Here is a 10000-nt window from a genome sequence, read left to right on the forward strand (position 1 = left end):
CAAAAAAAAAGGCGTGAATTTGACTAAGTGTCTAGGAGGATGTCCCCTTAAGAAGGCCGACGTGCCTTGGTTCTCTACCTGGGTACGGAACACCAAATTAGTCCCTCTCCTAGCTGGAAGTCCAAAAAAAAGGCGTGAATTTGACTAAGTGTCTAGGAGCATTTCCCTTTAAGAAGGCCGACGTGCTATGGTTCTCCACCTGGGTACGGAACGCCAAATTAGTCCCTCTCCTAGCTGGAAGTCCAAAAAAAAGGCGTGAATTTGACTAAGTGTCTAGGAGCATTTCCCTTTAAGAAGGCCGACGTGCTATGGTTCTCCACCTGGGTACGGAACGCCAAATTAGTCCCTCTCCTAGCTGGAAGTAGTCAAAAAAAGGCGGAAATTTGACTAAGTGTCATTATTTTAGAGTACCAGGCCTCTATAGAAAAGTTTGGTTTTTTGTCTATGTGTCATCATTTTAGAGTACCAGGCCTCTATAGAAAAGTTTGGTTTTTTGTCTATGTGTCATCATTTTAGAGTACCAGGCCTCTATAGAAAAGTTTGGTAAATTTGACTAAGTGTCTAGGAGCATTTCCCTTTAAGAAGGCCGACCTGCTATGGTTCTCCACCCGGGTACGGAAAGCAAAATTAGTCCCTCTCCTCGCTGGAAGTCCAAAAAAAAAAGGCGTGAATTTGACTAAGTGCCTAGGAGCATTTCCCTTTAAGAAGGCCGACGTGCTATGGTTCTCCACCTGGGTCAGGAAAGCAAAATTGTCCCTCTCCTCGCTGGAAGTCCAAAAAAAAGGCGTGAATTTGACTAAGTGCCTAGGAGCATTTCCCTTTAAGAAGGCCGACGTGCTATGGTTCTCCACCCGGGTACGGAAAGCAAAATTAGTCCCTCTCCTCGCTGGAAGTCCAAAAAAAAGGCGTAAATTTGACTAAGTGCCTAGGAGGATGTCCCTTAAAGAAGGCCGACGTGCTATGGTTCTCCACCTGGGTCTGGAACGCCAAATTAGTCCCTCTCCTCGCTGGAAGTCCAAAAAAAAGGCGGAAATTTGACTAAGTGCCTAGGAGGATGTCCCTTTAAGAAGGCCGACGTGCTATGGTTCTCCACCCGGGTCCGGAACTCAAAATTAGTCCCTCTCCTAGTTGGAAGTCATCAAAAAAAGGCGGAAATTTGACTAAGTGCCATCATTTTAGAGTACCAGGACTATAGCTGGGGAATTGGAGCCCTCTGGTGGACACTCGCTGCAAATGCACCCTGAATTAAACACATTATTTCCAGTTCTTTTGGGGCCCTATTTTCAGGCGTAAATTTGACTAAGTGTCTAGGGGCATGTCCCTTTAAGAAGGCCGACCTGCTATGGTTCTCCACCTGGGTCTGGAACGCCAAATTAGTCCCTCTCCTCGCTGGAAGTCCAAAAAAAAGGCGGAAATTTGACTAAGTGCCTAGGAGGATGTCCCTTTATGAGGCCGACGTGCTATGGTTCTCCACCTGGGTCAGGAAAGCAAAATTGTCCCTCTCCTCGCTGGAAGTCCAAAAAAAAGGCGGAAATTTGACTAAGTGCCATCATTTTAGAGTACCAGGCCTCTATAGAAAAGTTTGGTTTTTTGTCTATGTGTCATCATTTTAGAGTACCAGGGCTCTATAGAAAAGTTTGGTAAATTTGACTAAGTGTCTAGGAGCATTTCCCTTTAAGAAGGCCGACGTGCTATGGTTCTCCACCTGGGTCAGGAAAGCAAAATTGTCCCTCTCCTCGCTGGAAGTCCAAAAAAAAGGCGTGAATTTGACTAAGTGCCTAGGAGGATGTCCCTTTAAGAAGGCCGACGTGCTATGGTTCTCCACCTGGGTCAGGAAAGCAAAATTGTCCCTCTCCTCGCTGGAAGTCCAAAAAAAAAGGCGTGAATTTGACTAAGTGCCTAGGAGCATTTCCCTTTAAGAAGGCCGACGTGCTATGGTTCTCCACCCGGGTACGGAAAGCAAAATTAGTCCCTCTCCTCGCTGGAAGTCCAAAAAAAAGGCGTGAATTTGACTAAGTGCCTAGGAGGATGTCCCTTTAAGAAGGCTGACCTGCTATGGTTCTCCACCCGGGTGCGGAAAGCAAAATTAGTCCCTCTCCTCGCTGGAAGTCCAAAAAAAAGGCGTGAATTTGACTAAGTGCCTAGGAGGATGTCCCTTTAAGAAGGCCGACGTGCTATGGTTCTCCACCTGGGTCAGGAAAGCAAAATTGTCCCTCTCCTCGCTGGAAGTCCAAAAAAAAAGGCGTGAATTTGACTAAGTGCCTAGGAGGATGTCCCTTTAAGAAGGCTGACCTGCTATGGTTCTCCACCCGGGTACGGAAAGCAAAATTGTCCCTCTCCTCGCTGGAAGTCCAAAAAAAAGGCGTGAATTTGACTAAGTGCCTAGGAGCATTTCCCTTTAAGAAGGCCGACGTGCTATGGTTCTCCACCCGGGTACGGAAAGCAAAATTAGTCCCTCTCCTCGCTGGAAGTCCAAAAAAAAGGCGTAAATTTGACTAAGTGCCTAGGAGGATGTCCCTTTAAGAAGGCTGACCTGCTATGGTTCTCCACCCGGGTGCGGAAAGCAAAATTAGTCCCTCTCCTCGCTGGAAGTCCAAAAAAAAGGCGGAAATTTGACTAAGTGCCTAGGAGGATGTCCCTTTAAGAAGGCTGACCTGCTATGGTTCTCCACCCGGGTACGGAAAGCAAAATTAGTCCCTCTCCTCGCTGGAAGTCCAAAAAAAAGGCGGAAATTTGACTAAGTGCCATCATTTTAGAGTACCAGGACTATAGCTGGGGAATTGGAGCCCTCTGGTGGACACTCGCTGCAAATGCACCCCCCAAATTAAATACATTAATTCCAGGCCTTTTGGGGCCCTATATTCAGACGGTGTGTAGCCCTCCAGTGGACTCCCGCCTCCAATGCACCCCCCAAATTAAAGACATCACCCCCCAAATTAAAGGCATCATTTCCAGTTCTTTTGGGGCCCTATTTTCAGACAGTTTGGCGTATTCCCTTGACGCCGGGGAGTCCTACAGGTGTTCCCGGGGAATGAGAGGCCTTTTGTGGGCCAGAAAGAGTGGGGAACACTTGGAGCCCCTATTTTCAGACAGTTTGCCGTATTTCGGTGACGCCGGGGCGTCCATCAGGTCTTCCCGGGGAATGTGAGGCCTTTCGTGGGCCATATTTTCAGACAGATTGGCCTGTTTCAGTGACGCCGAGGCGTCCATCAGGTCTTCCCGGGGAGTGTGAGGCCTTTTGGGGCCCTATTTTCAGACAGAAAAAAAAGAAAAGTAACCCTTACACGACAAAGGCCAGCGGGGAAACGCCCCCCCAGCAAAGTCACAGGGGAAGTGGGGTAGACAAGTGGAGAGTGTCTGGGGAAAAGTCCACAAAATGATCAAAAATCACACCCAGGTACGAGTGCCACAAGTCCCGCCGCGTCCCACCCGAGTCCGAGGTGCCCCCCACATGCCCAAAACGCACCCAGCAAAGGCGCACTGTGAGTGGGGAAGAAAAGTTGGAAAAGTGGGCAAAAGTCCGGAAAAATGACCAAAAACCACACCCAGGTTAGAGCCCCACACGTCCTGCAGTCGCACCCGAGTCCTGGGATGCCCAACATGTCCAAAAAAATCAAAAAAAGCCCAAAAAATCAAAAAAATCCCCGGGCCGTATCTTGGACGCCGGCGTACCGCGTTCGGCCCTCGTGCCGTAGTTTGGCGACCGATTGTAAAAATTTGCCGCGACCGGCTAGTTTTTTTCCTTGGAGTAAATAGAGAGTAGATCCAGCAGAAAATATGCACTATAAACAAAGAGAGGGAGTTTGGAGGGGGGCAAAAACGCCCTCTTGGAACTTTTGCAGCAGCACACATCAAACTAGCGGGGAGAAGGCATGCATAGCAAAAGTCCACGAAATGATCCAAAATCAAACCCAGGTTCGAGTCCCACAAGTCCCGCCGCGTTCCACCAGTGTGCCTGACATGTCCACAACGCACCCAGCAAAGGCGCACTGTGAGTGGGCAAGAAAAGTTGGGAAAGTGGGCAAAAGTCCCGAATTTGAGCCAAAATCACACCCAGGTTCGAGTCCCACAAGTCCCGCCGCGTTCCACCAGGGTTCCGGGGTGCCTACAATGTCCACAACGCACCCAGCAAAGGCGCACTGTGATTGGGAAGAAAAGTTGGGAAAGTGGGCAAAAGTCCCGAATTTGGTCCAAAATCACACCCAGGTTCGAGTCCCACAAGTCCCGCCGCGTTCCACCAGGGTTCCGGGGTGCCTACAATGTCCACAACGCACCCAGCAAAGGCGCACTGTGATTGGGAAGAAAAGTTGGGAAAGTGGGCAAAAGTCCCGAATTTGGTCCAAAATCACACCCAGGTTCGAGTCCCGCAAGTCCCGCCGCGTTCCATCAGAGTGCCGGGGTGCCTACAATGTCCACAACTTACCCAGCAAAGGTGCACTGTGATTGGGAAGAAAAGTTGGGAAAGTGGGCAAAAGTCCCGAATTTGGTCCAAAATCACACCCAGGTTCGAGTCCCACAAGTCCCGCCGCGTTCCACCAGGGTTCCGGGGTGCCTGACATGTCCACAACGCACCCAGCAAAGGCGCACTGTGATTGGGAAGAAAAGTTGGGAAAGTGGGCAAAAGTCCCGAATTTGGTCCAAAATCACACCCAGGTTCGAGTCCCACAAGTCCCGCCGCGTTCCACCGGTGTCCCGGGGGTGCCTGGCATGTCCACAACTTACCCAGCAAAGGCGCACTGTGATTGGGAAGAAAAGTTGGGAAAGTGGGCAAAAGTCCCGAATTTGGTCCAAAATCACACCCAGGTTCGAGTCCCACAAGTCCCGCCGCGTTCCACCAGGGTTCCGGGGTGCCTACAATGTCCACAACGCACCCAGCAAAGGCGCACTGTGATTGGGAAGAAAAGTTGGGAAAGTGGGCAAAAGTCCCGAATTTGGTCCAATATCACACCCAGGTTCGAGTCCCACAAGTCCCGCCGCGTTCCACCAGGGTTCCGGGGTGCCTACAATGTCCACAACTTACCCAGCAAAGGCGCACTGTGATTGGGAAGAAAAGTTGGGAAAGTGGGCAAAAGTCCCGAATTTGGTCCAAAATCACACCCAGGTTCGAGTCCCGCAAGTCCCGCCGCGTTCCACCAGTGTCTCGGGGTGCCTACAATGTCCACAACTTACCCAGCAAAGGCGCACTGTGATTGGGAAGAAAAGTTGGGAAAGTGGGCAAAAGTCCCGAATTTGGTCCAAAATCACACCCAGGTTCGAGTCCCACAAGTCCCGCCGCGTTCCACCAGTGTCTCGGGGTGCCTACAATGTCCACAACTTACCCAGCAAAGGCGCACTGTGATTGGGAAGAAAAGTTGGGAAAGTGGGCAAAAGTCCCGAATTTGGTCCAAAATCACACCCAGGTTCGAGTCCCACAAGTCCCGCCGCGTTCCACCAGTGTCTCGGGGTGCCTACAATGTCCACAACGCACCCAGCAAAGGCGCACTGTGATTGGGAAGAAAAGTTGGGAAAGTGGGCAAAAGTCCCGAATTTGGTCCAAAATCACACCCAGGTTCGAGTCCCACAAGTCCCGCCGCGTTCCACCAGGGTTCCGGGGTGCCTACAATGTCCACAACGCACCCAGCAAAGGCGCACTGTGATTGGGAAGAAAAGTTGGGAAAGTGGGCAAAAGTCCCGAATTTGGTCCAAAATCACACCCAGGTTCGAGTCCCGCAAGTCCCGCCGCGTTCCATCAGAGTGCCGGGGTGCCTACAATGTCCACAACTTACCCAGCAAAGGTGCACTGTGATTGGGAAGAAAAGTTGGGAAAGTGGGCAAAAGTCCCGAATTTGGTCCAAAATCACACCCAGGTTCGAGTCCCACAAGTCCCGCCGCGTTCCACCAGGGTTCCGGGGTGCCTACAATGCCTAAGACGCACCCAGCAAAGGCGCACTGTGATTGGGAAGAAAAGTTGGGAAAGTGGGCAAAAGTCCCGAATTTGGTCCAAAATCACACCCAGGTTCGAGTCCCACAAGTCCCGCCGCGTTCCACCAGGGTTCCGGGGTGCCTACAATGCCTAAGACGCACCCAGCAAAGGCGCACTGTGATTGGGAAGAAAAGTTGGGAAAGTGGGCAAAAGTCCCGAATTTGGTCCAAAATCACACCCAGGTTCGAGTCCCACAAGTCCCGCCGCGTTCCACCAGGGTCTCGGGGTGCCTACAATGTCCAAGACGCACCCAGCAAAGGCGCACTGTGATTGGGAAGAAAAGTTGGGAAAGTGGGCAAAAGTCCCGAATTCTGTCCAAAATCACACCCAGGTTCGAGTCCCACAAGTCCCGCCGCGTTCCACCAGGGTTCCGGGGTGCCTACAATGCCTAAGACGCACCCAGCAAAGGCGCACTGTGATTGGGAAGAAAAGTTGGGAAAGTGGGCAAAAGTCCCGAATTTGGTCCAAAATCACACCCAGGTTCGAGTCCCACAAGTCCCGCCGCGTTCCACCAGGGTTCCGGGGTGCCTACAATGCCTAAGACGCACCCAGCAAAGGCGCACTGTGATTGGGAAGAAAAGTTGGGAAAGTGGGCAAAAGTCCCGAATTTGGTCCAAAATCACACCCAGGTTCGAGTCCCACAAGTCCCGCCGCGTTCCACCAGGGTCTCGGGGTGCCTACAATGTCCAAGACGCACCCAGCAAAGGCGCACTGTGATTGGGAAGAAAAGTTGGGAAAGTGGGCAAAAGTCCCGAATTTGATCCAAAATCACACCCAGGTTCGAGTCCCACAAGTCCCGCCGCGTTCCACCAGGGTTCCGGGGGTGCCTGGCATGTCCACAACTTACCCAGCAAAGGCGCACTGTGATTGGGAAGAAAAGTTGGGAAAGTGGGCAAAAGTCCCGAATTTGGTCCAAAATCACACCCAGGTTCGAGTCCCACAAGTCCCGCCGCGTTCCACCAGGGTTCCGGGGTGCCTACAATGCCTAAGACGCACCCAGCAAAGGCGCACTGTGATTGGGAAGAAAAGTTGGGAAAGTGGGCAAAAGTCCCGAATTTGGTCCAAAATCACACCCAGGTTCGAGTCCCACAAGTCCCGCCGCGTTCCACCAGGGTCTCGGGGTGCCTACAATGTCCAAGACGCACCCAGCAAAGGCGCACTGTGATTGGGAAGAAAAGTTGGGAAAGTGGGCAAAAGTCCCGAATTCTGTCCAAAATCACACCCAGGTTCGAGTCCCACAAGTCCCGCCGCGTTCCACCAGGGTTCCGGGGTGCCTACAATGCCTAAGACGCACCCAGCAAAGGCGCACTGTGATTGGGAAGAAAAGTTGGGAAAGTGGGCAAAAGTCCCGAATTTGGTCCAAAATCACACCCAGGTTCGAGTCCCACAAGTCCCGCCGCGTTCCACCAGGGTTCCGGGGTGCCTACAATGCCTAAGACGCACCCAGCAAAGGCGCACTGTGATTGGGAAGAAAAGTTGGGAAAGTGGGCAAAAGTCCCGAATTTGGTCCAAAATCACACCCAGGTTCGAGTCCCACAAGTCCCGCCGCGTTCCACCAGGGTTCCGGGGTGCCTACAATGCCTAAGACGCACCCAGCAAAGGCGCACTGTGATTGGGAAGAAAAGTTGGGAAAGTGGGCAAAAGTCCCGAATTTGGTCCAAAATCACACCCAGGTTCGAGTCCCACAAGTCCCGCCGCGTTCCACCAGGGTTCCGGGGTGCCTACAATGCCTAAGACGCACCCAGCAAAGGCGCACTGTGATTGGGAAGAAAAGTTGGGAAAGTGGGCAAAAGTCCCGAATTTGGTCCAAAATCACACCCAGGTTCGAGTCCCACAAGTCCCGCCGCGTTCCACCAGGGTCTCGGGGTGCCTACAATGTCCAAGACGCACCCAGCAAAGGCGCACTGTGATTGGGAAGAAAAGTTGGGAAAGTGGGCAAAAGTCCCGAATTCTGTCCAAAATCACACCCAGGTTCGAGTCCCACAAGTCCCGCCGCGTTCCACCAGGGTTCCGGGGTGCCTACAATGCCTAAGACGCACCCAGCAAAGGCGCACTGTGATTGGGAAGAAAAGTTGGGAAAGTGGGCAAAAGTCCCGAATTTGGTCCAAAATCACACCCAGGTTCGAGTCCCACAAGTCCCGCCGCGTTCCACCAGGGTTCCGGGGTGCCTACAATGCCTAAGACGCACCCAGCAAAGGCGCACTGTGATTGGGAAGAAAAGTTGGGAAAGTGGGCAAAAGTCCCGAATTTGGTCCAAAATCACACCCAGGTTCGAGTCCCACAAGTCCCGCCGCGTTCCACCAGGGTCTCGGGGTGCCTACAATGTCCAAGACGCACCCAGCAAAGGCGCACTGTGATTGGGAAGAAAAGTTGGGAAAGTGGGCAAAAGTCCCGAATTTGATCCAAAATCACACCCAGGTTCGAGTCCCACAAGTCCCGCCGCGTTCCACCAGGGTTCCGGGGGTGCCTGGCATGTCCACAACTTACCCAGCAAAGGCGCACTGTGATTGGGAAGAAAAGTTGGGAAAGTGGGCAAAAGTCCCGAATTTGATCCAAAATTATGCCCGGGTTGGAGTACCACGAGTCCGGCCGCGTTCCACCGGTGTCCCGGGGGTGCCTGGCATGTCCACAACTTACCCAGCAAAGGCGCACTGTGATTGGGAAGAAAAGTTGGGAAAGTGGGCAAAAGTCCCGAATTTGATCCAAAATTATGCCCGGGTTGGAGTACCACGAGTCCGGCCGCGTTCCACCGGTGTCCCGGGGGTGCCTGGCATGTCCACAACTTACCCAGCAAAGGCGCACTGTGATTGGGAAGAAAAGTTGGGAAAGTGGGCAAAAGTCCCGAATTTGATCCAATATTATGCCCGGGTTGGAGTACCACGAGTCCGGCCGCGTTCCACCGGTGTCCCGGGGGTGCCTGCCATGTCCACAACTTACCCAGCAAAGGCGCACTGTGATTGGGAAGAAAAGTTGGGAAAGTGGGCAAAAGTCCCGAATTTGATCCAAAATTATGCCCGGGTTGGAGTACCACGAGTCCGGCCGCGTTCCACCGGTGTCCCGGGGGTGCCTGGCATGTCCACAACTTACCCAGCAAAGGCGCACTGTGATTGGGAAGAAAAGTTGGGAAAGTGGGCAAAAGTCCCGAATTTGATCCAATATTATGCCCGGGTTGGAGTACCACGAGTCCGGCCGCGTTCCACCGGTGTCCCGGGGGTGCCTGCCATGTCCACAACTTACCCAGCAAAGGCGCACTGTGATTGGGAAGAAAAGTTGGGAAAGTGGTGAAAAAAAGGACCGGGAAATATCCAAAATTATGCCCGGGTTGGAGTACCACGAGTCCGGCCGCGTTCCACCGGTGTCCCGGGGGTGCCTGGCACGTCCACAACTTACCCAGCAAAGGCGCACTGTCAGTGGGGAAGACCAAACATGTCTCGGATTTTTTCCAAGTACCTTAACGAGAGAGGCTAAAAAGCACCTGTTTTTACCTTCTCTCGTTGTTGTACTTAGAAAAAAAACGAGAAAATAAAAAATCTGGGTTTTTTTCTAAGTACCTTAACGAGAGAGGCTAAAAAAAACCATTTTTTACCTTCTCTCGTTGTTGTACTTAGAAAAAAAACGAGAAAAAAAATTTTCCCCATTCATTTCAATGGGAGTTCATTTTTTTTTTGGGATTTTTTCTAAGTACCTTAACGAGAGAGGCTTAATTTTTCACCTACTTTTTACCTTCTCTCGATTTTTCGTTTTTTACCTGGTCGACCAAAACACCTCCATCTCGTTACTATGTGCACCATGTCTGACAGGCTGAAATCACAGGGAACGCGTCCGAGTCAAAGTGAGCTATTTTCGGACACAAATATGGTGTTTTTCCCCTCTATCCTCTGGTTCTTTTTTCAAACTGATCTTCCAGCATCTGAGCGACAGGGGCTCATGCAGACACCTGTGTCCGCCCGAGGGGCGCCTTCCCGGACACATATATGGTGCTTCCCCCCTCTTTACCCCGGTCCTTTTTCAAACTGATCTTCCAGCATCTGAGCGACA

Source organism: Nerophis lumbriciformis, unplaced genomic scaffold, assembly GCF_033978685.3.
Source record: "Nerophis lumbriciformis unplaced genomic scaffold, RoL_Nlum_v2.1 HiC_scaffold_78, whole genome shotgun sequence".
NCBI classification, from domain to species: domain Eukaryota; kingdom Metazoa; phylum Chordata; class Actinopteri; order Syngnathiformes; family Syngnathidae; genus Nerophis; species Nerophis lumbriciformis.